This window comes from Alligator sinensis, unplaced genomic scaffold (assembly GCF_000455745.1).
Source record: "Alligator sinensis unplaced genomic scaffold, ASM45574v1 scaffold371_1, whole genome shotgun sequence".
In the NCBI taxonomy this organism is placed as follows: Eukaryota; Metazoa; Chordata; order Crocodylia; family Alligatoridae; genus Alligator; species Alligator sinensis.
The window spans coordinates 586669-587020 of record NW_005842262.1 but is presented as its reverse complement, the minus strand read 5'-3'; the positions used below and the strand labels follow the sequence as shown (position 1 = coordinate 587020).

The following is a 352-nucleotide window of genomic DNA, read 5'->3' as shown; positions in this document are numbered from 1 at the left end:
ACAGCACAGGTAAGCAACGAGAAGGTAAGAAATAAGGGGCCCCTTGGGACTCGGAGCGGGGGAGCAGCAAAGGCACCAGTCGCAGGGCTCAAGTGCCTATATACTAATGCTAGGAGCATGCGGAACAAGCAGGATGAACTAGCGCTCCTGCTTGCACAAAACACCTATGACTTAGTAGGGCTAACGGAAACCTGGTGGGATTCGTCCCACGACTGGGCGGTACATATTGAGGGTTATAGATTGTACAGAAAGGACAGGGTGGGGAAAAAAGGGGGAGGGGTTGCGCTCTATGTCAATGAGCAATATACGTCAACCCTCATCAAGACGGAATCCAAGGATGAGGAAGTAGAAG

General features: G+C 51.4%; 1 protein-coding gene across 1 annotated transcript in view; it reads right to left on the bottom strand.

Moving 5' to 3' along the window:
- The window catches only part of SVEP1 (sushi, von Willebrand factor type A, EGF and pentraxin domain containing 1), a gene marked incomplete at its 5' end in the record, with an annotated part of 183300 nt that overhangs the window by 30903 nt on the left and 152045 nt on the right, over window positions 1–352 (bottom strand). The window lies entirely within an intron of this gene.